This window comes from Osmia bicornis, unplaced genomic scaffold (assembly GCF_907164935.1).
Source record: "Osmia bicornis bicornis unplaced genomic scaffold, iOsmBic2.1, whole genome shotgun sequence".
Lineage (NCBI taxonomy): Eukaryota > Metazoa > Arthropoda > Insecta > Hymenoptera > Megachilidae > Osmia > Osmia bicornis.
The window spans coordinates 250260-276893 of NW_025791318.1; the positions used below are offsets into that span (position 1 = coordinate 250260).

The following is a 26634-nucleotide window of genomic DNA, read 5'->3' on the forward strand; positions in this document are numbered from 1 at the left end:
AAATAGGTAATTAAATATTAATTAAAAAGAACAAAGTGAATATGGAAAATATAGACGCTTACCCTTGGGGATCTAATCTGGTGGTATAGCCAACAGCACGCCGTGGTCAAATAACACAAGATCCATGGCCGTAACAAAGGGATACGTGCTACAAAAACAGACTAGTAAATAGGGCTAAATCTTAGTTAGGAAAATAAATAGAAGTTAACAAAGAATATCAAAGAATACAATACGTACCTGCAGCTTATATAAGGACTTAGTTTTTAGGAATAGAGCACCAATAAGGGAAAATTCTCCTATAGAGGAGTAAAAAGGCTTACCCGAGATGGGAACGTTAGGTACAATTTGTTTTGTGGTCTTGCGTAAGTTTCTCTCTTTCACCATAGTAGATTGAGGGAATAAGCAACCTGAAAGAGAAAAAAAAAATTTATTACATGTGAATATAATTGTAAGGAGTAAGTTATTTATATAGCTGAGTTGAGATTCAGTGCAGTTCTAGTCATTTAGTCATTTAGTTATACATCTTTACTACTTTTATACAGTCTTATTATTACATCTAGTCATTCTATCTGTGTAGTCCGTTTTGTTTGAAGTACTTATTTATTTATTTATTTATTTATTTATTTATTTATGTATTTATTCAAATATTTATTTATCTATATATATAAGGAGATGGATTAGAAGGGTTATTAAACAGTCGAAGGGAGAAACATATGACAGCGTACACTGGAGTAGAATCCAATAAAGAAGGTACGCTGTCAATGAAATAATAACAGCTGGTGGTCTGAGGCGTGAAGGAATAAAGGGTAGTACAACTGAATAAATGATGTAATGAATATAGATTCAATGATTAAAGTAAAAGAGAAGGGTTGACGCCTATCTTCGTGGAGCACAACCGGATGGTTTATCCAACGGTACGGTGCAGATAAATTACAAAGTATGAAGGGCGTCCCATAACGGAGGGCCACAAATTACATAAGTAGACAAACAGTAAGGTTAAATCCCAGCTACGAATATAAATAAAAATAGAGTCTACAAAGAAAATAAAGAGTACACTACGTACCTACAATGTACAAATGGGTTAGTTTAAGAAATGTAAAGAGTAGAATATAAAAAAGTAAGAATACTCGTATAGAGGAACAAGAAGGCTCACCTTAAGATGGAATCGATAGGTAAAACCGGTTCTGTCTCTGAGGAATACTCTCTCTATCATCGTGGCTGATTGAGGGAGGAAAAATAAAAGCCGAATTGGATCAACCTGAAAAGAGAAATGTAATTAATTTATTTATGCATAAAGGTGACCGATATGGGTGGAGAGTAGGTTATATTAATTCTAAAGTCAATAAGTGATTTAGAGAATGTATAAATTTAAAACTGTAGATAAATAAACGTGGAAAAATATTAAAAGAACCAGTTGACAACTAAACATAAACGGGAAGGTTTCTACGCCATGACACTATTGAACATAGAGTACAAGGTGTATAGATAGTCATGTATAGATAAGGAATGGCAATGAAGCAAGGAACCGAAATGATAGAAATTAGAGATGGGAATGTGCAATACTAAACAGAGTAAAGGAATATTAACAAGTCAAGTGTATATGAATAATTTAATAAATAAGTTAATAATTAAAAATAAATTGTATATATATATATATGTATGGAAGAATAAAGGATTTTATAGATAACGTAAGTAAATAGAGACTACAGAGATGAGGAAAGTGCAGCCGCTCTAGTATAAAGAAAATAATAGGAAAGAAGATAAAATATAAAGCAAGCGCTAGTAGGTGAAGTAAATATTAAATGGAAATAAGTAAGCTAATAAAGAAGGTCATCATGATGGTGATAATGGAGGGAGACAACAGGGATGGGCTGAAGTAGTGCCGAAAGGCGGTCCCGGCTCCATCCTGTCTCATATGGAAACAGGAAAGTCGGGGAGGGGGTTTTTAGTGGGTAGGCGACAGAAGTCGAGAGTCCCACACTACCAGGGGGGGTCTTCTCCTCTCTCCTGGTGTGCCTAAATGCATTTTCCCCCTCCCCGCAAAAAAAAAAAAAAAAAAAAAAAGGTTAGGTTAGGTTAGGTTAGGTTAGGTTAGGTTAGGTTGGGTTGGGTTAGGTTAGGTTAGGTTAGGTTAGGTTAGGTTAGGTTAGGTTAGGGTTAGGTTCCACGGACCTACCTGGTTGTCCAGGTAGGCGGGGAGGTGGTACCCCGACGTGGCGCGTCCCCAGGTGGCGGATAGGGGAATGCTCGCCATGCACTTTTTGGAGTGCATGGAGGGCAGGAGCGAAATAAAATAGCTCCCGCGGACCAAACACTAATACAGGATTGGACTGGCGTTGACGACTTGGCAATCTCCTGGACGAATTCAAAATTTATTTACTACAATGGAACGCACGAATTTAAGAAGAAAAACCAAGTACGGTGCAGGGGGGCTCGGTGACCCCAGTACCGGCTCGGTGGGTGGTGTATGTGCAGGCCCCCCCGAGTCGTCATCCAACGACTGCTCAACGCAGGTGGCAGACCGCCAGGCCTCTGCGTCAGTAAAAGCGACTGGCGAGGAAGGAATGAGGGAGCAGGCTACGCACCTGAGAATAGAAGAGGTGTTCTCTAAGAGACCTAAGGTCAAGAGGACACCCCCAGGAGTGGGAATCGCCAGGGGAGTAGAAAACCCTTTCGGGCGAATGGACTCAGTCGACCTAACGGGAGACGAGGCAGATGAAATGGATGTAAACCAGGCTCCGGATATATCCCGATCGGAGAAGGACGGGAACGGAGAGCGGAGATCCTGGCGACTAACGATTGAAGAGAAAATGGAGTTCAGTCTAAGGGCAATTAAAAAGATATTGGAAACCATTAAAGGACATAATGTGGTGCTCGGGGACTTGATCCTTGGAAACAAGGACGTGGACCCTGTGCTGAGGGAAACATATATCTCACTTGGGTGCTGCCTTGAGGAAGTAGAGGATGTGTTTGACGGACTCAGTGGAGCACAGGCAGAGATGAAGGATGGGAGGAACAGCGAGATGGATTATATACTTACCGGGGAGACGGTGGCTTCACAACATATAACGGCAACCACTGGGACTGACCGGGGTGAACAGGAACCTGCAAAAGAAAAAAATAAAAAGAGTGTTAAGAACATGGGGACGCAGACAATAGACGAGGGGGAGACGGACTTCCCCCCCCTGCCTGTCATAAGGCAAAAGAGGAAGGAAATCTCACCGCCCACCGAGAACGCAGGTAAAAAGACGAGGTTTACGGGGGATGTGGAAGGGACCCCGGAGGATGTATTGAGAAGGAAGAAGAGGGAAATAGGGCCCGCCGGAGGGGTAAAGACGAGCCAGCCCGCAGAGGAAGAATGGGTAACGGTGAACCCAAAAAGGAAAAAGAGAGGCACCAATAAGAGAGCCAATAAGGATGATGGGAGGGCCGTGAGTGATGTGGATAAGGCACCTGGAGTGAATGTGGGTAAGAAAGGGACGCCCAGAAGGCCTAACAAACCCCTGGCAATTGCCGTGCGGTTTGGAAAAGAGGTTTCCTTTGCAGATGTACTCAAGAGAGTCAAGAACGCGGCTGGCACGGCCCCGGTAGGTGTTAAAGCCGTGAAACAAACGCGTGCAGGAAACCTCCTGATCGAATTTACCCCAGGAACAGATCTGGAGGTGTTTAAAAGGACATTGGACGGGAAATTGGGGCAAGAAGTGGAGGTGGCGAGTCTCCAGCAAAAGATTGATGTGGAGATAAAGGGGATAGATCCTCTTGCAGAGAGAGCAGAAATCCTCGATTCAATAAAGAAGGAGTTGGGCCACGAGGCGGTAGGATCAAGGATCAAAGTCCTGAGAACGGATCCAAGACAGAACAAAATTGCGGTTGTTGAAGGACCAGCAATTGACATGAGTAAACTGGCCAGGAGAGGCAGAATGAAGATTGGATGGACTATAGCAACAGTAAGGGAAGTCCCTCGACTACTCAGGTGTTACCGATGCCACGATTTTGGGCACGTGGCGAGTAGCTGTAGGGGAGGTAAGGAAGGCACAAGCTACTGCAGAAAGTGTGGAGATGTAGGCCACCAGATGAAGGACTGCGAAAAAGAGCCGAGGTGCAGACTCTGCGTGGCGGATGGTCTTCCAGAGAACAGCGTTAGGCACGTAGCGGCTTCTATGAGGTGCAGCAAATATAAGGAGGCAATTAAAAAGGAAAGAGGGCAAAATTAGGCTATTACAAATAAATGCGAACCATTGCAGGACAGCCCACGATTTAATAACGGTCACGTCGAACAAATATCTTGCAGACGTGGTAATAGTGGCGGAACCCTATTGTGTTCCCGACAACTGGTTCGCGGATATGTCTGGCCGGGCCGCGATCTGTGTGACTAACAGGGGTGGTGCAAGCTGTAAAGAACTATCACTGATTACGAGGGATGATGGATTCGTCATTATTAAATACAATGACTATTATATAGTAAGCGTTTATGCGTCACCGAATAACTCGATGCAGGAATATGAATCACTATTGTACTCGCTGACTTCCGCGATTAAAGCGCTTGGCAATAAGCAGGGCGTTATCGTATTAGGGGACTTTAACTCAAAGTCGCCGTTATGGGGATCCAAAAAGTGGTGTAGTAGGGGGAAATTACTGTACCAATTCAGCGGCTCGGTGGACCTCCATCCTATCGTCACGGAAGGGGGTATCACCTGCGAACGGGGCAGCGGTTCGAAGGTGGACATTATGTTCTGCGATAGTAAGGTGCTGGCCATGCTAAGGACATCGGTGGTTCTGGATGATCTGTCAGCGTCAGATCACAAGTACCTATTTCATTCTTACGGGGTTGAGCTCGGGGAGACAGACGCTGCTTCGCCGTTTGACATGAAAAAAGGAAAGTTAGATGAGGAAAAGTTTATGGGTGCCTTTCTGAAAAGATATGGGGACGAGAACTACAGTAAGAGGGCAAGGACGAGCACGACGTACGAGGTCGACAAGTTTATCGAGGACGTAGGTAAACTGGTCAATAGGTACACCAGGTATGTGGGGAAAGATCAGGACAATAGAACACCGGTACCTTGGTGGAATGAGGGCATTGCGGCGAAGAGAACAGCTGCGAATAAAGCCAGGCGGAAATACACGAGGGACAAGGCGAGGAACATGCAGGAAGCCATGGAGAAGTCCCACGAGGAATATAGGAGGTGTAAGTGGGAGCTGAATAAAGAAATCAAACTGGCGAAAAAAGAGAGCTGGGCCAAGCTCCTGTGCGAAGTAGACGCGGACATCTGGGGTAGACCCTATAAAAATATTATGAAAAAGGTTAAAGGGAACATTGCGAAACCGGATGTCCTCAATGCAGATGAAGTGACTGAGGTGGTTGAGAATTTGTTCATCACCAAACCACTACCAGAGGACGCACCCGAAAAAGAAAGAAAAAACGACAGAGACCAAGACAAAGAGAAAGTGAAAGAAGGAGTAGAAGAAGAAAATGAAGGGAAGGAGGACAACGCAGACATAGATACAGAAATAACTTACCTACCTGGGACCGGAAAGATAACTCAGGAGGAGGTACAGAAGATTGCGCGGAAGATGTCGGCGAGAAAGGCCCCTGGCCCAGATGGAGTGACGTCCGCTATAGCAAAAGAAATGGGCATAAAGGCCTCGAAATGGCTGGCACATATCTTTAATGTCTGCTTTAATAGAGGATACTGGCCAACTGCCTGGAAGATTGGTCGGCTGGTTCTATTGCCGAAAGGCAAGAAGAACTCGAAAGCCGAAAGAGCCTATAGGCCTTTGTCTATAATATCCTGCATCGGCAAAATACTGGAGCACACTATCAAGGTGAGAATTGTGCAAGCACTCCAGGAAAACGATCTGGCCCCAAACCAGTTTGGATTTAGGAAGGGCAGATCGACAATGGATGCTATGAGACTAGTGACGCGGCACTGGGAAAGGGCGAGAAAAGATGGCCGGCACTGCCTGATGGTGATGTTAGACGTTAAGAACGCGTTTAACACCGTCAGGTGGAATAGTATCATCAGACGCATGGAGCAGAGGGGCTTCCCAAAAAAGGTAGTGGATTTTCTGCGCAGCTACCTTTCTGATAGGTGGATTGTCTACCAAGGTACAGAAGCTGAGCATAGGTACCAGGTGTTCGGTGGGGTCCCTCAGGGGTCGGTGATCGGTCCTTTGCTCTGGAACATCGTGTACGATGACCTCCTGAGGACCGTAATGGAAGTAGATGTGTACCTGGTTGGGTACGCAGATGATATAGGAATATTAATTGTCGATGAGAATCTAGAGAGTATGGTGAAGAAGGCCGAGAGTACGATCACAGACATGGGTAGGTGGTACGAGATGGAGGGACTTGGACTCGCCCACCACAAAACAGAGGCTATCCTCCTCACTGGCAGGAAGGTGACTGGCCTGAGGATCAATTGTGGGGAATCCATGATCACGACGCGGAAGGAAGCCAGGTACCTCGGAGTGATCCTGGAAGAGAACAGGATGTATAAGAAGCACATCAGTACGGTGAGTGATAGGGCGTTGCAGTATGCTAACAGGCTGGCCCTGCTTACGCCTAACCTATATGGGGCTGGAAACCTGGCCAGGAAATTGTATTACAAGGTGGTAGAGTCGGTGATGTTATATGCGGCTCCTATATGGGCTACGGGCCTCGAAAATAAGGGAAACCTATGGAGGCTAGGTAGTACCCAGCGCACGGCGCTGATACGAGTGGCCAGGGCATACGGGACGGTCTCGGATGACGCCTTGTGTGTCCTTACGGGCCAGGTACCGATAGATCTTATCATCAGAGAAAGGCAGAGGATCTACGATAAGAAAGAGGTAGACCGCGAAGGGGGAACCGCCACAGGGGAAGGGCTAAAGGAGAGAGAGACGAAAACTACGATGGAGGAATGGCAGAGGAGATGGGATGAATCCATAAAGGGAAGATGGACTCACTGCCTTATACCCGATGTTAAAGAATGGGTCTCCTGGGGGCCGGGAATCTTAAATTTCCACCTGACGCAAGTACTATCAGGTCACGGGTGCTTCAGTAGTTTCCTGAAGAAAATAAAGAAAAAAGACGATGACATGTGCTGGTTCTGCCCAGGGAAAGTGGATAATCCTGAGCATTTCTTGTTTGAGTGCAGCAGGTGGAATAGTGACAGGGCGAAGCTTAGCAGTAGTATTCACTCGCGGTTAACTAAAGAGAACTTTATGAACGTGCTAAAAGAGGAAAAAACGAGGTCCGCCTTAATAGAGTACATAAGTAAGACGTTGAAAGATAAAGAAAACTACGAGAGAGAGAAGGAGAAAGACGGGACAATAAGAAGAAGAAGGAAAAGAAAGAGAGGGGAAAGTTTGTGAATGAATGGTATAGGTGGATACTATGCACATACTTATATGGTTTTATTTATTTGTTTATTTATTAACTATTCATGACGTCCTCGATTATTATCTACGTGTTTATTTATTGATAATTTAATTGTCCTAGTGTTTCTGTGAATTCCTCACTCGTGGTTAGGTACGTGCCTCTTAATATGTGTATACGGGTGACCTGTCTGATTATTTATTTATTTATTGATGGACTATTTATGTGTTTGTTGACTATGTATTTATTTATTTATCGACCAGAATTCCAGGTCGTCCGGCGTGCATATACTGATTGGGTACTCGGCCCATTGGTTATGGGCTAGGTGTTAAAGGGAAAGAAACCCAGTGGTTGGCGGTATCTAAGTTTGATGACTTAGAGACTTAAAGACGTTTTATGTAGTTTTATTGACCGTTATTGTTGATTTTACAGAAGTGACTAGGCTAGCCCTATTTTATGTTACGGTGTTGACTATATTTTATTTTATTATATTAATATTTTATTCTTTTTCTTTTTATTATGGTACCTAGTTTCTACGTTGGCTGTCAAAGTCATACCAAATTTGAGTTGTGATGTTAGTTCGGGAGTCCACATTTCGTGGAAGCTCCGTGGGTTTTCGTTGGTGCCGGTTAAGTCGTCCCGCCCCCGATGTAATGCTCACAAGCGGTTCCGGGGGCGTGGTTTCTTCGCGACGAGGCGCCCTGATTGGCGAAATCGAGGTGGGTTTTTTAGTGGGTAAACTACTCTAGTGGGTAGGAGCCCCACAGTATCGGGCACATGCCAACTAGCCCGGTCTGCGTAATGCATTTTTCCCACCTCGTTAAAAAAAAAAAAAAAAAAAAAAAAAGGTTTAGGTTAGGTTAGGGTTAGGTTAGGTTAGGTTAGGTTAGGTTAGGTTAGGTTAGGTTAGGTTAGGGTTAGGTTAGGTTAGGTTGGACAAGTCATCGAGGATTGCAGCCTACGAAGATGTGGCACGGTCAAGTTGGACATGTGATGTCCCAGTTCCTGGCCGTGTTGAAGAGCAAGCCCTGTTAAAACAGGTGAACACATGGCGCGATCACCCGTTGAGCAGGAGCTCCGGTTCCTGGTCGTGGCCGAAGAGAAAGCTCCTGACCTCGCTTTGCAGGCTGGTGAAGACATGGCGCGATCACCCGTTGAGCAGGAGCTCCGGTTCCTGGTCGTGGCCGAAGAGAAAGCTATCCTGACCTCGCTACGGCAGGCTGGTGAAGAGAAGGCACAGTCAGTGCGGGTTGGTGTGATCCCTGAGGATATCCCCCCGTTGCTGACCGTTGCCGATGGCGCGATCACCCGTCGAGCGGACGTGCTCCGGTTCCTGGTCGGGTCGAAGAGCAAGCCCTGACCTCGCATTTGCAGGCTGGTGAATGGATGGCGCGACCACCCGTCGAGTTGGGTATCCTCCGGTTCCTGGTCGTGGCCGAAGAGCAAGCCCTGACCTCGCATTCGCAGGCTGGTGAATGGATGGCGCGATCACCCGTCGAGTTGAGTGTATCCTCCGGTTCCTGGTCGTGGCCGAAGAGAAAGCTTCCTGACCTCGCTACGGCAGGCTGGTGAATGGATGGCGCGATCACCCGTCGAGTTGAGTGTATCCTCCGGTTCCTGGTCGTGGCCGAAGAGAAAGCTTTCCTGACCTCGCTACGGCAGGCTGGTGAAGAGAAGGCACAGTCAGTGCGGGTTGGTGTGATCCCTGAGGATATCCCCCCGTTGCTGACCGTTGCCGATGGCGCGATCACCCGTCGAGCGGACGTGCTCCGGTTCCTGGTCGGGTCGAAGAGCAAGCCCTGACCTCGCATTTGCAGGCTGGTGAATGGATGGCGCGACCACCCGTCGAGTTGAGTGTATCCTCCGGTTCCTGGTCGTGGCCGAAGAAAAAGCTTCCTGACCTCGCTGCGGCAGGCTGGTGAATGGATGGCGCGATCACCCGTCGAGTTGAGTGTATCCTCCGGTTCCTGGTCGTGGCCGAAGAGAAAGCTATCCTGACCTCGCTACGGCAGGCTGGTGAAGAGAAGGCACAGTCAGTGCGGGTTGGTGTGATCCCTGAGGATATCCCCCCGTTGCTGACCGTTGCCGATGGCGCGATCACCCGTCGAGCGGACGTGCTCCGGTTCCTGGTCGGGTCGAAGAGCAAGCCCTGACCTCGCATTTGCAGGCTGGTGAATGGATGGCGCGACCACCCGTCGAGTTGAGTGTATCCTCCGGTTCCTGGTCGTGGCCGAAGAAAAATCCTGTGCTTTATCGTACAGGTTGAAAATATCCTACCGCTTGATCGGAGGTGTAACGGCGTGGATCCTCAATCCCTTATAGCTTGATTGTGCGCATGGCGGATTGAGGGTGGACGAAAGCGTCGATGTAAGCTAGGGAGCCGAAGCGCCGTTGCGGCTATCGCTGGTTCATGTTATATATCCCCAAAGGATGAAACGGTTCTGGCGGCCTACGTTAGGGGAGAGGTTTTTAGTGGGTAGTGTATCAGGCCGCGGATGCCCCTTCTGGGCGCCGCTAGGTCGCCCCTTCTGGGCTGTGACCTTATTTTTGAGCCCACCCTTTAGGGTAGGGCTGTCAGGTTGCCCCTTCTGGGTTGCCTCTTTGGGTTTGCCCTCACCAATGGGCGCCAGGCCCCCCTTCAGGGGATACGAGTCCCACACTGCCCGGGCCCTCACCAGCCGAATAGAGTGAATGGGGGACAACCCGCGCGTGCATAAAGGCATTTTCCTCTTCTATTTAAAAAAAAAAAAAAAAAAAAAAAAAAAAAAGGTTAGGTTAGGTTAGGTTAGGTTAGGTTAGGTTAGGTTAGGGTTAGGTTAGGGTTAGTATGGGTTATTTCTGTTGTTTATAGTATGTTGCAACTACCTTACCTTGTTTCCTTTCTTTCTCCTTTTCTTTTCCTTTTCAGTTGCAATTCAGCTCTCTTATTTGTTATTTCCTTTAACTAGTCCTTGCATGCTGGCTTTGATACTGCTTTGACACATTGGGGTTGTGATTCTGTAAATAATTGTCTTTGTCATGCGTTATCACATCACTGATTTTACTTTTAATGGTTTTCTACTTTACCTTACTTGTACTTGCTGGTATTCTGCTGTTTCTCTCTTCCTTCCTTGATCCATTCATCCATTCATCCACTCTGATCAGCTGAAGTTGGTGATTTGATTTGACTTGATTTATCTTTATCTTACTTTATCTTAATTTATCTTAATTTATCTTAATTTTGTTATTTTTCTGTGATGCTGAATGGTTTTGTCTATTCAAGTGCTTTGAAGGTGCATGGTTTCTGTTTAATTCACCATTTTAAATGTTAGTTTTTTAATACTCTACTTGTTGAGTTATTTATTTATCTCTACGCTATACAGTAGCACAGCGTTAATTGAACTACGCAGTCTACATTTGATTTGATTTAGTTGCTATTTACCCACTTTTTTGAAATGTCATGCAATAATCGGTTCTATTTGCATTTGCATTGACATGACCATTTATCATTGACCAAATACCGCTCACAATTTAACTTATAATTTACTTGTGTAAAGGAATAGAGTATTTCATTAATAATCTTCACAGTTATATTTTAGTGAGCCCACTTCTTGAATTTTGTATTCTATTTCATTATATTTCATTTGTTTTATGTTATATGACGTCACATTGCATTGTATCACACTGCGTTACTTTATTATTTACATTATGGTGGTCACGGCTTTCACTTTATCCTTAACGCTTTCCTATTTACTACATTATTTAATTTCTTGAATTAATAACTTCACTGATCAGTGGTTCATTCATTCATTCTTTCATTCTCTCATTTGTTCTTCTTCTGAATTAAATTGAATTGAAGCTATTGTTATGATTTAGTCTAATTGTATGTTCATGGTGGTACAAAGTTTTGTAGATATATTAACATATTTATGGTTTACTTTTATGCGGTTATTCTATATTTAATATATTTAATATATTTAATATACTTATATTTTATATTTTAATTTATTTGTGTCACGCTATCACTGTTTATCACTATTTTATTTATTTCACTGTCGCCTTCTTGATTTGTCGCCTGTTATATATCCTTGGATATTTTGATTCTTCTTTGTTATTCTTTAATTCAATTAATTCATGATGTCCCTGTCTGGTATTGGTATTGTGTAGTTCTTTCATAACAGGGGGAAAGTGTGCTTTTCTGTGGGAATTAATATGCATGTTATTAAGTTAAGTTGTGCTATTCCTGTTTATTTTATGATGCGTTATTACAATTATTATCTTACCTTGCCTGTTTCCTTTTCTGAGTTGACTATCAGGCTTCCTTAATTGGTAATCTTGTTCTTGTTCGTTTTCTTAATGAGTCTTCTTACACTGTTCTGGTTTCTTGCTGACATTCCTTGTTTGACACATTAGGGTTAGGGCTAAGGTTATATTTCTGTAAATTCTGTCACCCGACATCTTTGAAAGTGTCTATTCTATGGTTTATGTTATCTATGGTTATCTATGGTTATACTATCTATGGTTATATTATTTTGAAATTTTGAAATTTTGAAATTCACTCCACTGTATCTTTACTTTATCTTATTCTCTTATTCTGTTTTATATCACATATATTGTGCTGATTATTTTGCTTACACATTATACCTTATACTATACTTTACAGATTGCACTTTACATTCCACATTTTCTCTTTTTCTTAATTTCTTAATTTGTAATTTATAATTTCATAATCTCTTCAATTGATGGCTCGTATTTAATATTGTTAATTGTTTATTTATTCATTTTACTTGATTGATCAAGGCCAGTAGATTGATTATTGTTTTTCTTTTATGATGAATGGTTTTTCTGTGCAAGTGTCTATTTAATTTATCTACAATTGACGGATAATGGTTTGACTGTTAAATATCAGGCTTACTTGTTCGATTATACAATGATGTGGTGCTTAATTAGATACGTGCTTTATATTTGATTTTATTTTGATTTTGATTTTGTTGTTTTATTTATTCTTGATACCTCATATGGCGATCAGTTTCTACTTTCTATTTCTAGTTTCTATTTTAACTACGCAGTTAATGTTTGATTTGTTTATCGCTTTAGTTATTTATCTTAATACCTCATTCAATAATCGGTCCTTCTTACATTTGCACTGATATGATCATTTATCATTTATTATTTACAATTTGACTTATGGCCTGCTTTGACGGGGAAGTGGGTAATTGGGATGATAATCTTTACGGTTATGGTATACGTTCAGTTCAATTTCGGTATTTTGTATTCTATTATATTACATTACATTTCATATTCCTTACATTATATCTCTATTCTTTACATTATATCTCTTTTACCTTATATTAATTTTCTTCACACTACATTACACTGCATTACATTACATTGCATTGCACTGCTTTACATCAGGTTACATTACATTATACTGTTTTGCGTCACATTACATTATTTTACATTGTGTTGTTGGATTACGGCCTTCAATTCATAATTTATGTCTTATTATTTACCTCACTCTTCTTTAATATCTTAATTAACTACTTTACTGTTTTGTCGCTCATTCTTCCATTCTCTCATTTGTTCTTCATTCTGAATTAAATTGAATTGAAGTTATTGTTATTGTTATGATTTAGTTTTAATTATAGGTTCATGGTGGTACAAAGTTTGTAGATTATATTAACATATTTATGTTTACTTTTATGCGGTTATTCTATATTTAATACATTTAATACATATATATTTATATTTTAATTTAATTGTGTCACGTTATCACTGACTACCACTATTTTATTCCATTTCCTGTCGCCTTCTTGATTTGTCGCCTGTTATATATCCTTGGATATTTTGATTCTTCTTCGATATTCTTTAATTCAATTAATTCGCGATGTCTCTCCCTGGCATTGGTATTGCGTAGCCCTTTCACAAAAGGGTGACAGTGCCTTTCTGTAGGAATTAATGTGCATGTTATTCAGTTGTGCTTTTCATGTTTATTGTGCGTTGCCACAATCTTTATTTACCTTGCTTGTTTCCTGTCCTTGAGTTGACAATCAGGGTTCCTTAATTGGTAATTTGTTCTTCTTATCCCTAACGAGTCTTCTTACACTGTTCTTGCTTCCTGTTGACATCCTTGTTTTGACACATTGGGGGTTAGGGTTAAGGTTATATCTCTGTAAATTCTGTCACCTGACATCTTTGAAGGTGGCTGTTCTATGGTTTATATTATCTATGGTTATATTATTTTGAAATTCACTTCACTGTATCTATGCTATACCTTCACGGTATCATTCATTCTTTATTTTCTTTTCTTTTATATCACAGTGTATTGTGCTGGTTATTTTGCTTGCACATTACACTTTACGGCTTGCAGTACACTTTCCCATTTTCATTTTCACTTCCTCTTCGCTTTTTCTTATTTCTTTATTTACTCAATTTCTCGGTTCCTCAATTTCCCAGTTTCTTAATTTCTATAGTTGTGCTCGCAGTCATATATTCAATCTTTCGTTATTCACTTATTATTTACTCATTACTATTTATTTATTCAGTCATTCATTCGTTCTTTGCTCATTTATCTGATTAATAGTCAAAGGGTTTAATTTATTTTACTCTAATTTCTTTCCTTTGTGCTGACAAGCGGTGTCCACAATTATTTACGGTTTATGATTTATAATTCATAATTTGTAGTTTATAATTTATGATTTAACTTGTAGGCTATTCTGGTTAAGAGATGGAATATTGTAGCTAATAATCTGTACGATTGTACTATATTACTTCATTAAACACACTTCTTGTATTTGTATTTTGTATTTTACTTTAGTATAATACCTTCTGTTTTACATTATATTACGTGACACTACGTTATATTGCGGAACATTACATTATTACATTATCATACTATGTTGATTACTACCTTCGCTCTGTCACTGTTCATTCGTCCTGAATAAAATTGAACTAAAGTAACTGTTATGATTTAGTTTATTTTAACACACGATGGTACAAAGTTCTGTAGATTGTATTAGTGTTAATATATTTATGATTTGCTTGGTTATTCTTTATTTTATATTGTATTTAATATATTTATTATTACTCTAATTTATTAGGTCGCGTTATCGCTGTTATACATTTTGTTTCATTATCGCTTCTTGATTTGTTCTTGATTTCCCTGTGCATCCTTGATATTCATTAATGTTTTGGTGTTCCTTTGATTTCCTTTAATCCAGCTTATTCATGACGTCTTTCTCTGGTCATAATGTTGCTCTTCCATGATGGTGGGCTGTTTCTGTAATTTAAATTTAGTAGTCATGTCATCAGTATGGGTAATTACTGTTGTTTTATAGTATGTTGCATTACCTTACCTTGTTTCCTTTCTTTTCTTTTCCTTTTCAGTTGCAATTCAGTTCTCTTATTCAATGTCGTTCCTTTTAGCTAGTCCTTGCATGCTAGTTTTGACACCGTGGCTTTGGCGCATTAGGGTTTGCTGAAAATAATTGTCATTTGTCTTTGTTATCTCATCTCTGAATTTTACTTTTCAATGGTTTATTTTACTTTACCTTACTCGTACTTGCTAGTATTCTGTTGTTTCTCTTTTCCTTGATTTATTCATTCATTCATTCATTCATTTATTCATTATTCGTTATTCATTCATTTATTTATTCTGACCAGTTGAGGTTGGTGATTTGATTTGATTTATCTTAATTAATTTTGCTATTCTTCTGTGTTGATGAGTGGTTTTGTCCATTCAAATGCTTTCATGCTGCGCGGGTTCTGTTTAATTTCACCATTTTAAATATTAGTTTAGAGTACTTTACTTATTGATTGATTGATTGATTTATTCTTACACTATGCAGTAGCATAGTGTTTAACTGAATTACACAGTTTATATTTGATTTGAATATTTACGTGTTGTTTATTTCCTTATTTTGAAATGTCATGAAATAATTGGTTCTATGTACATTTGCATTGACACGATCACTTATCATCCACCATTTACCATTTAACATATAATTTACTTTGGTATAGAAATAGAGTATTTAGTTAATAAGCTTTACGGTTATATTTTGAGTCTACTTCTTGTATTTTATATTCTACTTTATTTATTATATAACATTTGTTTTACATTATATTATATTACATTGCATTATATTACACTGCGTTGCTTTACCCTATATTATTACATTATGCTGGTCGTGGCTTTCACTTTATACTTTACGCTTCCTATTCACTTCATTCTCTTTAATTTCTTTATTAATAACTTCACTGATAATTCGTTCATTCTTTCACTCCGTTATTGTTCATTCATTCTGTATTAACTGAATTAAAGTTACTGTTACGATTTAGTTTAATTTTATATTTATGGTGGTACAAAGTGTTGTAGATTAAATTAATATATTTATGGTTTGCTTTGATGCGGTTATTCTATATTCAATATACTTATATTTTATATTTAGTTATTTGTGCCGCGTTATCACTGTTTATCACTATTTATTTTATTTTACTGTCGTTTCCTTGGTTGTCGCCTGTTATATCCTTGGATATTCTGATTCTTCTTTGATATTCTTTAATTCAATTAATTCATGATGTCTATCTCTGGTATTGTTATTTTATAGTTCTGTCGTAATAGGGTGGCAGTGTGCTTTTCTGTGGGAATTAATATGCATGTTATTAAGTTGTGCTATTCCTGTTTATTTTATGGTGCGTTGTTACAATTATTGTAATTATTATCTTACCTTGCTTGTTTCCTTTTTCTGAGTTGACTATCAGGCTTTTTAGTAGGTAATCTTGTTCTTGTTCCCATTCTTAACGAGTCTTCTTACACTCTTGTTGCTTTCTGTTGACAATCCTTGTTTTGACACATTAGGGGTTAGGGTTAAGGTTATGTATATTCTGTTACCCGACATCTTTGAAGGTGTCTATCCTATGGTTTATGTTATCTATGGTTATATTATTTTGAAATTCACTTCACTGTATCTATGCTATACCTTCACGGTATCATTCATTCTTTATTTTCTTTTCTTTTATATCACAGTGTATTGTGCTGGTTATTTTGCTTGCACATTACACTTTACGGCTTGCAGTACACTTTCCCATTTTCATTTTCACTTCCTCTTCGCTTTTTCTTATTTCTTTATTTACTCAATTTCTCGGTTCCTCAATTTCCCAGTTTCTTAATTTCTATAGTTGTGCTCGCAGTCATATATTCAATCTTTCGTTATTCACTTATTATTTACTCATTACTATTTATTTATTCAGTCATTCATTCGTTCTTTGCTCATTGTTTATCTGATTAATAGTCAAAGGGTTTAATTTATTTTACTCTAATTTCTTTCCTTTGTGCTGACAAGCGGTGTCCACAATTATTTACGGTTTATGATTTATAATTTATAATGTGTAGTTTATAATTTATGATTTAACTTGTAGGCTATTCTGGTTAAGAGATGGAATATTGTAGCTAATAATCTGTACGATTGTACTATATTATTTCATTAAACACACTTCTTGTATTTGTATTTTGTATTTTACTTTAGTATAATACCTTCTGTTTTACATTATATTACGTGACACTACGTTATATTGCGGAACATTACATTATTACATTATCATACTATGTTGATTACTACCTTCGCTCTGTCACTGTTCATTCATCCTGAATAAAATTGAACTAAAGTAACTGTTATGATTTAGTTTATTTTAACACACGATGGTACAAAGTTCTGTAGATTGTATTAGTGTTAATATATTTATGATTTGCTTGGTTATTCTTTATTTTATATTGTATTTAATATATTTATTATTACTCTAATTTATTAGGTCGCGTTATCGCTGTTATACATTTTGTTTCATTATCGCTTCTTGATTTGTTCTTGATTTCCCTGTGCATCCTTGATATTCATTAATGTTTTGGTGTTCCTTTGATTTCCTTTAATCCAGCTTATTCATGACGTCTTTCTCTGGTCATAATGTTGCTCTTCCATGATGGTGGGCTGTTTCTGTAATTTAAATTTAATAGTCATGTCATCAGTATGGGTAATTACTGTTGTTTTATAGTATGTTGCATTACCTTACCTTGTTTCCTTTCTTTTCTTTTCCTTTTCAGTTGCAATTCAGTTCTCTTATTCAATGTCGTTCCTTTTAGCTAGTCCTTGCATGCTAGTTTTGACACCGTGGCTTTGGCGCATTAGGGTTTGCTGAAAATAATTGTCATTTGTCTTTGTTATCTCATCTCTGAATTTTACTTTTCAATGGTTTATTTTACTTTACCTTACTCGTACTTGCTAGTATTCTGTTGTTTCTCTTTTCCTTGATTTATTCATTCATTCATTCATTCATTTATTCATTATTCGTTATTCATTCATTTATTTATTCTGACCAGTTGAGGTTGGTGATTTGATTTGATTTATCTTAATTAATTTTGCTATTCTTCTGTGATGATGAGTGGTTTTGTCCATTCAAATGCTTTCATGCTGCGCGGGTTCTGTTTAATTTCACCATTTTAAATATTAGTTTAGAATACTTTACTTATTGATTGATTGATTGATTTATTCTTACACTATGCAGTAGCATAGTGTTTAACTGAATTACACAGTTTACATTTGATTTGATTTATTTACATGTTGTTTATTTCCTTATTTTGAAATGTCATGAAATAATTGGTTCTATGTACATTTGCATTGACACGATCACTTATCATCCACCATTTACCATTTAACATATAATTTACTTTGGTAAAGAAATAGAGTATTTAGTTAATAAGCTTTACGGTTATATTTTGAGTCCACTTCTTGTATTTTATATTCTACTTTATTTTATTATATATCATTTGTTTTACATTATTATATTACATTGCATTATATTACACTGCGTTGCTTTACCCTATATTATTACATTATGCTGGTCGTGGCTTTCACTTTATACTTTACGCTTCCTATTCACTTCATTCTCTTTAATTTCTTTATTAATAACTTCACTAATAATTCGTTCATTCTTTCACTCCGTTATTGTTCATTCATTCTGTATTAACTGAATTAAAGTTACTGTTACGATTTAGTTTAATTTTATATTTATGGTGGTACAAAGTGTTGTAGATTAAATTAATATATTTATGGTTTGCTTTGATGCGGTTATTCTATATTCAATATACTTATATTTTATATTTAGTTATTTGTGCCGCGTTATCACTGTTTATCACTATTTATTTTATTTTACTGTCGTTTCCTTGGTTGTCGCCTGTTATATCCTTGGATATTCTGATTCTTCTTTGATATTCTTTAATTCAATTAATTCATGATGTCTATCTCTGGTATTGTTATTTTATAGTTCTGTCGTAATAGGGTGACAGTGTGCTTTTCTGTGGGAATTAATATGCATGTTATTAAGTTGTGCTATTCCTGTTTATTTTATGGTGCGTTGTTACAATTATTGTAATTATTATCTTACCTTGCTTGTTTCCTTTTTCTGAGTTGACTATCAGGCTTTTTAGTAGGTAATCTTGTTCTTGTTCCCATTCTTAACGAGTCTTCTTACACTGTTCTTGCTTCCTGTTGACAATCCTTGTTTTGACACATTAGGGGTTAGGGTTAAGGTTATATCTCTGTATATATTCTGTCACCCGACATCTTGAAGGTGTCTATTTTATGGTTTATATTATCTGTGGTTATATTATTTTGAAATTCATTTCATTGTATCTATACTATACCTTCACGGTATTTCATTCTTTCTTTCTTTATTTTAAATTCTTTATTCTTATTTTCTTAATTCCTCAATTCTCCTCTATTATTTAATCACCTTAATCGCGTTTAATTATGTTATTCCGTTTATTATTATTGATTATTATTTACTATTATTGACTATTATTTACTGTTTATTATTCACTATTGTATTCATCTGTCAGCTGTTACTTTACTTTACTTTACTTTATTTTTAGTTTTTAGCTTTTAGCTTTTAGCTTTTAGCTTTTAGCGTTTGCCTTTAGCTTTCAGCTGTTATTTACTTATTGTTTATGGGATGTTCTAATCATGGGCTTCATGGGCCCCGTGGGCTCATGGGTTATTATCCATCATTCACTGTAGTTAGATAGATGGATTGTCGCATTTACATTCAAAGCATGCTTATCATGAGTGAGTGAGCATTTGAGTGTTTGTGTGTGAGTGTAAAGCATGTATGGGACATGTCATCGAGGGTTGCAGCGTACGAAGAGGTGGCGCGGTCACGCCGGGAAGGCGCGATCCTGGAGGATGCCCCGGTGCCGATCGTTGCTGAAGAAAAACGGCCTGTCCTCGTGGCAGGTCAGGTGGGCGTGATGACATCTAGGAAAAGCCACATCATCAATATCAACCCACCAGGAGGACGAAGAGGGGCACGGTCAACTGTGGAGATACGATGTCCCTGTCCTGGCCGTGCTGAAGTACAACCCCTGTCCTGGCAATGCTAGGCAGGCGAAGAGTGGCGCGGTCACGCCGGGAAGGCGCGATCCTGGAGGATGCCCCGGTGCCGGCCGTTGCTGAAGAAAAATTCCTGCGTGTATTTCTCAGGTTTAAAATGTCCTTACCGCTAGATCGGAGGTGCAACGGCGTGGATCCGCAGATGCCCCATGTTACATGGCGTTTTTGCGGGAGGACGGAATAATGCGAAATGCATTGAATTGCCAAAGCGCCGTTGTGGCTACGTTGGTAACCTGTTAGATATCCCAAAGGATGAATAGGTACTGGCGGCCCACACAGGGGAGAGGTTTTAGTGGGTAGTATATCCAGCCGCAGGACTGTCCCCTCTGGACTACCTGCTCAAGGTCGTCCCTTCTGGGCTGTGACCTACTCTTGGGCTAAACCCCACCCTTCGGGGTCGGGTTGCCAGGTTGCCCCCTTCTGGGGTTGCCTCTTTGGGTTTGCCTCCACCAAACGGGCGCCAGGCTGCCCCCTCAGGGCGGGTATGAGTCCCACACTGCCCGGGCCCTCACCAGCCGAATAGAGTGAATGAGGGAACAACCCGCGCGTGCGCAAATGCATTTCCTCTCTTATAAATAAAAAAAAAAATAAAAAAAAAAAAAAAAAAAAAAAAAAGGGTTAGGTTAGGGTTAGGTTAGGTTAGGTTAGGGTTAGGTTAGGTTAGGGTTAGGTTAGGTTAGGGTTAGGTTAGGTTAGGTTAGGTTAGGTTAGGTTAGGTTAGGTTAGGTTAGGTTAGGTTAGGTTAGGTTAGGTTAGGTTAGGTTAGGTTAGGTTAGGTTAGGTTAGGGTTAGGTTAGGTTAGGTTAGGTTAGGTTAGGTTAGGTTAGGTTGGATTCCCGCTCGACGCGTCGAGGAGAGCGGACGTGTTTCGTGGTCGCTCCGCGGTCAGATTTGCAACGCGGTGGATAGTTGCTTAGATATTCGCGTTTTTTGCTAGAATCATTTTATTATATGTTCGGGAGTGCTAATGTGTCGTTTTTCAGTTAAATAGTGTATTAATTAATTAATAATCATCGAAAACGTGGTGTGCGTGTTACACGGCAGTTTGACGTCGTATTTCCGTTGTTCGGGGCGTTAATTATAAACATTTGACATTATTTAAGAACAATTCTCGTTTATTAAGAACGTTTCGTGGTGTGATTCCGTGTTTTTTGAGTGATTTTATGATTAATTTGTGATTAACTTGGTTAATGAAAGCATGCAGGAACTGACAGGTTCGCAAGATGGCCGCCGTAGTTGAAGAAAGACAGACGGCTGCACGCGCGGCCAGGGCCTTGGGTAGAAGAGGACAGACGATGAGAAACTAGGTCAACGGTTTGGTGACGTATTACTTTAATCTTTAATCTTTTATTGCGTTTTTATTCATTTGTTTAACGTTTATTGCGATGATTTATTAAGTGATTTATGTGAAAGTGCGTCGATATTTTTCGATATTTTTTGGTATTTTTCGATATTTTGTTATTATTAGTATTATTTATATTGATCCATTTATTATTACTATTTGGTTGCATGTGTTTGACTGGCACGTTACCCCGCTGTATTATTTAATTATTTTCGTTTATTAATACATTCGATTGTTCGATTTTTCGATTAATCGATTATATTATCTTGTTTTTCGGTGATTGTTCGAGGCATAGCCTTTCCATTTATTCTATCTGTCATTTTAACGTGTTTATTCTACGTATATTTTATTTTATTTTATTTTATTTCTATTTTCATTTATTTTCATGTTCGATTTATTATTTTATTATTCTATTGTTTATGGTGTATATCTTCTTCACCGTTCGCCGTCCATTATACAGTTATATTTCATTCCGTTTTGTATTTTTGTGTTATTCTGTGTTATTTGTTCATTTACTTATTTATTTATTTATTTGTTAGTTATTTATTTATTTATTTATTAAATACGGTGGGGTGATGTGCATTGATGATTTGTGCAACTCGCGTAATATTGATTATTGTTTATTTTATTCTGTATCATTGACGTCTCTTTCTTTATTTATTATTTATTTAATCGCAACGATATAATTATATAATATATAATGTGCTTAATAAATCTGCGCAATCTACATCTTGTTCCGTTATTTCATTGTTCAATTCATTTATCGTTCCACTGTTATTGCATTTGCCGGTGTTGTTCTTTTATTTTGTTTTGTGAATCTTACCGGTTAATTATCGGTTATCAATGGTTTATGTCAGTGTATAATGTGTGTTCATGGTTTACTTGGCTTGCATTGCTGTTTCGTTGATTAGTTCAAGTTCATTTTCATTATCATTTCATTTTCTTTTATTTTCATTTTCATTTTCTTTTATTTTCATTTCATTTTATATTTGGACGAAGCAGCAGTGTAATATGCTTAAATGAATGAATTGAACAATCCGGGTTTTGTTATTAACTATTAACTATTAACTGTTTTTCTTTTAGTTTCAGTTTCAGTTTCAGTTTCGGTTTCGGTTTTGTTTTAGTTTTATTTCAGTATCAGTATGATTGTTTTAAAGTGTTGCGTGATGAGTGATTGATTGTGATTGTTTTGTGCTCTTGGCGTAGTCTGTTTTGTGTAGTTTATTGTTAGGTGGTGGGTGTTCATTCACATTCACTTTCCTTTCCTTTCCTTTACTTACAATTTTATCACATTCATGTTTTCATGTTTTCATGTTTTCATGTTTGCATGTTTTCATGCTTTCATGCTTGTTCATTTCTTTTATTCACGCCTTCTTACCTTCTTTATTCCTCTTAATCTTTCAGCTCCTTAACCGTCTCATTCATTCATTCATTGTTCATTCTCTCATTAATTCTGCTCAGTTCTGGTCAATTAAAGTTAATGAATATGATTTATTTATCTTGCTTTAATTCGCTTTCTGTGATGACAAATGGTTCTGTCTATTCAAATGCTTTGATTGTGCGTGATTTTATTATAATCTTGTTATTTAAGTATCCTTATTTATTTACTTATTCGCTTATTATTTATACAGTCTATATACTGGTGTAGTGCTTATTGAACTACGTACTTTATAATTTATCTGGCTTAATTGTCGCTTTAATTACTTTATTTTGAAACGTCATTTAATAATTAGGTCTATTCGCATTTGCATTGACATGAGCATTTGTCATTCACCATTTATCATTTATAATTTATAATTTAACTTATAATGTACCTTGCTGAGGAAATAGGGTGTTGTAGTTAATAAATTCTATGGTTATATATTATTGAATTCATTTCTTGTATTTCGTATCCTATTTAGTATATTCCATTTTGTTTTACATTATATTATGTGATTACATTATTTATATTATGTTGGTTACTGCCTTCATTTTGTACTTTATGACTTATGACTGAATAACTATTGCCTTACTTAGCTCATTTAGTATCTTTAATTGACTACTTCATTGTTTAGTTGTTCATTCTTTTATTCTACTCTGTCAATGTTCATTTATTCTGAAATGAATTGAATTAAAGTAATTGTTATGACTTAGTTTATTTATTTAACTCATGATGGTACAAAGTTCTGTAGTTCTGTAGATTGTATTAATATATTTATGATTTATTTCCATATGGTTATTCTTTATTCTATATTCTATAATTTAATATACTTATACTTATATATATTAATTTATCTGTGCCACATTATCACTGTTATTGCTATTTACTTATTTCATTATCGCTTCTTGATTTGGTTTTGATTGGTTGATTGGTTTTTGATTTGCCTGTGCATTCTTGATATTCATTGGACATTTTGATGTTCTTGATATTCTTTAATTCAATTTATCCATGATGTCTCTCTCTGGTCATAATGTTGCTCTTCCATGACGATGGGCTGTTTCTGTAAATGCAATTAATTTAATATTCATGTCACAAGTATGGGTTATTTCTGTTGTTTATAGTATGTTGCAACTACCTTACCTTGTTTCCTTTCTTTCTCCTTTTCTTTTCCTTTTCAGTTGCAATTCAGCTCTCTTATTTGTTATTTCGTTTAACTAGTCCTTGCATGCTGGTTTTGATACTGCTTTGACACATTGGGGTTGTGATTCTGTAAATAATTGTCTTTGTCATGCGTTATCACATCACTGATTTTACTTTTAATGGTTTTCTACTTTACCTTACTTGTACTTGCTGGTATTCTGCTGTTTCTCTCTTCCTTCCTTGATCCATTCATCCATTCATCCACTCTGATCAGCTGAAGTTGGTGATTTGATTTGACTTGATTTATCTTTATCTTACTTTATCTTAATTTATTTTAATTTATCTTAATTTTGTTATTTTTCTGTGATGCTGAATGGTTTTGTCTATTCAAGTGCTTTGAAGGTGCATGGTTTCTGTTTAATTCACCATTTTAAATGTTAGTTTTTAATACTCTACTTGTTGAGTTATTTATTTATCTCTACGCTATACAGTAGCACAGCGTTAATTGAACTACGCAGTCTACATTTGATTTGATTTATTTGCTATTTACCCACTTTTTTGAAATGTCATGCAATAATCGGTTCTATTTGCATTTGCATTGACATGACCATTTATCATTCACCAAATACCGCTCACAATTTAACTTATAATTTACTTGTGTAAAGGAATAGAGTATTTCATTAATAATCTTCACAGTTATATTTTAGTGAGCCCACTTCTTGAATTTTGTATTCTATTTCATTATATTTCATTTGTTTTATGTTATATGACGTCACATTGCATTGTATCACACTGCGTTACTTTATTATTTATGGTGGTCACGGCTTTCACTTTATCCTTAACGCTTTCCTATTTACTACATTATTTAATTTCTTGAATTAATAACTTCACTGATCAGTGGTTCATTCATTCATTCTTTCATTCTCTCATTTGTTCTTCTTCTGAATTAAATTGAATTGAAGCTATTGTTATGATTTAGTCTAATTGTATGTTCATGGTGGTACAAAGTTTTGTAGATTATATTAACATATTTATGGTTTACTTTTATGCGGTTATTCTATATTTAATATACTTATATTTTATATTTTAATTTATTTGTGTCACGCTATCACTGTCTATCACTATTTTATTTATTTCACTGTCGCCTTCTTGATTTGTCGCCTGTTATATATCCTTGGATATTTTGATTCTTTTTGGTTATTCTTTAATTCAATTAATTCATGATGTCCCTGTCTGGTATTGGTATTGTGTAGTTCTTTCATAACAGGGTGAAAGTGTGCTTTTCTGTGGGAATTAATATGCATGTTATTAAGTTGTGCTATTCCTGTTTATTTTATGGTGCGTTATTACAATTATTATCTTACCTTGCCTGTTTCCTTTTCTGAGTTGACTATCAGGCTTCCTTAATTGGTAATCTTGTTCTTGTTCGTTTTCTTAATGAGTCTTCTTACACTGTTCTGGTTTCTTGCTGACATTCCTTGTTTGACACATTAGGGTTAGGGCTAAGGTTATATTTCTGTAAATTCTGTCACCCGACATCTTTGAAAGTGTCTATTCTATGGTTTATGTTATCTATGGTTATCTATGGTTATACTATCTATGGTTATATTATTTTGAAATTTTGAAATTTTGAAATTCACTCCACTGTATCTTTACTTTATCTTATTCTCTTATTCTGTTTTATATCACATATATTGTGCTGATTATTTTGCTTACACATTATACCTTATACCTTATACTATACTTTACAGATTGCACTTTACATTCCACATTTTCTCTTTTTCTTAATTTCTTAATTTGTAATTTATAATTTCATAATCTCTTCAATTGATGGCTCGTATTTAATATTGTTAATTGTTTATTTATTCATTTTACTTGATTGATCAAGGCCAGTAGATTGATTATTGTTTTTTTCTTTTATGATGAATGGTTTTTCTGTGCAAGTGTCTATTTAATTTATCTACAATTGACGGATAATGGTTTGACTGTTAAATATCAGGCTTACTTGTTCGATTATACAATGATGTGGTGCTTAATTAGATACGTGCTTTATATTTGATTTGATTTTGATTTTGATTTTGTTGTTTTATTTATTCTTGATACCTCATATGGCGATCAGTTTCTACTTTCTATTTCTAGTTTCTATTTTAACTACGCAGTTAATGTTTGATTTGTTTATCGCTTTAGTTATTTATCTTAATACCTCATTCAATAATCGGTCCTTCTTACATTTGCACTGATATGATCATTTATCATTTATTATTTACAATTTGACTTATGGTCTGCTTTGACGGGGAAGTGGGTAATTGGGATGATAATCTTTACGGTTATGGTATACGTTCAGTTCAATTTCGGTATTTTGTATTCTATTATATTACATTACATTTCATATTCCTTACATTATATCTCTATTCTTTACATTATATCTCTTTTACCTTATATTAATTTTCTTCACACTACATTACACTGCATTACATTACATTGCATTGCACTGCTTTACATCACGTTACATTACATTATACTGTTTTGCGTCACATTACATTATTTTACATTGTGTTGTTGGATTACGGCCTTCAATTTATAATTTATGTCTTATTATTTACCTCACTCTTCTTTAATATCTTTAATTAACTACTTTACTGTTTTGTCGCTCATTCTTCCATTCTCTCATTTGTTCTTCATTCTGAATTAAATTGAATTGAAGTTATTGTTATTGTTATGATTTAGTTTTAATTATAGGTTCATGGTGGTACAAAGTTTGTAGATTATATTAACATATTTATGTTTACTTTTATGCGGTTATTCTATATTTAATACATTTAATACATATATATTTTATATTTTAATTTAATTGTGTCACGTTATCACTGACTACCACTATTTTATTTCATTTCCTGTCGCCTTCTTGATTTGTCGCCTGTTATATATCCTTGGATATTTTGATTCTTCTTCGATATTC

The 26634-nt window shown here is 37.1% G+C and overlaps 3 long non-coding RNA genes across 3 annotated transcripts; all 3 read right to left on the reverse strand.

Moving 5' to 3' along the window:
• Positions 1-14293: 14293 nt before the first annotated feature.
• On the reverse strand, positions 14294-15009 carry LOC123989014. The gene is made up of 3 exons (XR_006830396.1): positions 14887-15009; positions 14692-14813; positions 14294-14615 (listed from the first exon to the last, which is right to left on the reverse strand). It is a non-coding gene; the product is annotated as an uncharacterized LOC123989014 (long non-coding RNA).
• Positions 15010-15466: 457 nt separating this feature from the next.
• On the reverse strand, positions 15467-19541 carry LOC123989012. The gene is made up of 5 exons (XR_006830394.1): positions 18770-19541; positions 17594-18680; positions 17399-17520; positions 16063-17322; positions 15467-15973 (listed from the first exon to the last, which is right to left on the reverse strand). It is a non-coding gene; the product is annotated as an uncharacterized LOC123989012 (long non-coding RNA).
• Positions 19542-23231: 3690 nt separating this feature from the next.
• LOC123989013 lies at positions 23232-26073 on the reverse strand. The gene is made up of 4 exons (XR_006830395.1): positions 25040-26073; positions 23872-24959; positions 23676-23802; positions 23232-23595 (listed from the first exon to the last, which is right to left on the reverse strand). It is a non-coding gene; the product is annotated as an uncharacterized LOC123989013 (long non-coding RNA).
• Positions 26074-26634: the final 561 nt, after the last annotated feature.